This window comes from Oculina patagonica, chromosome 7 (assembly GCF_052425735.1).
Source record: "Oculina patagonica isolate OP01 chromosome 7, crgOcupat, whole genome shotgun sequence".
Lineage (NCBI taxonomy): Eukaryota > Metazoa > Cnidaria > Anthozoa > Scleractinia > Oculinidae > Oculina > Oculina patagonica.
This window is the reverse complement of record NC_135764.1, coordinates 21542752-21543444: the sequence shown is the minus strand read 5'-3', so window position 1 is coordinate 21543444 and position 693 is coordinate 21542752.

Here is a 693-nt window from a genome sequence, read left to right as displayed (position 1 = left end):
GTTCCCGTTCTAAGCCAAGCGTCTCTCGGACCGTCTCGCAAAAAAAAAAAAAAAAAAGATCAGATAGCGTATGACAAAGCGCTACGAAATTAAATAGATCGAACATTTTAATATTTACAAAGGTCGAATTTGCCTCATCTGCTCCCTGTGTTCGCACTAGCGGACAAGTTTGAAATGTCCTGACATTTTTGACAAAGTCAAGTTGTCTGTCAAGTTGTCAAGGCCAAATAATATTATCTTGATGAGAAATAAAGATGAAATTTGAGTACAATAGCTTTGCACGTGGTTCTGGCATCCTTGTACATTTCTCTGCTCGGATGTCTTGAGCAAACATTAAATAAAATTGCATGACCGTGACAACGTGGAGAAAAAACCCCAAACAATAGACCATTTGCATTATGACGTAAAAGCACAAAGACTTCTGGTAGTTGTAGTTAGGTTCGCGGGAAATTTTGAATCGTCATCAAGCTCGCTTGCTCAAGAAAATCGTGATGAAAGTAAAGAAAATTACTCTCACCGAAGAAGACGTCCTTGTGGCTTCATTTAAAGGGCAAAAACAACCTCTCAGTATAAAACCAAGTCCGTTAAAATGAAAAAAAAAAAAAAATTATGCAAGAAATTCTATATATCTGCTGGGTTGCGTTTTGTAGTGAAGTTTCAACGAGTGTTTCCTCCAGTCGAGTCTCAGTCGCG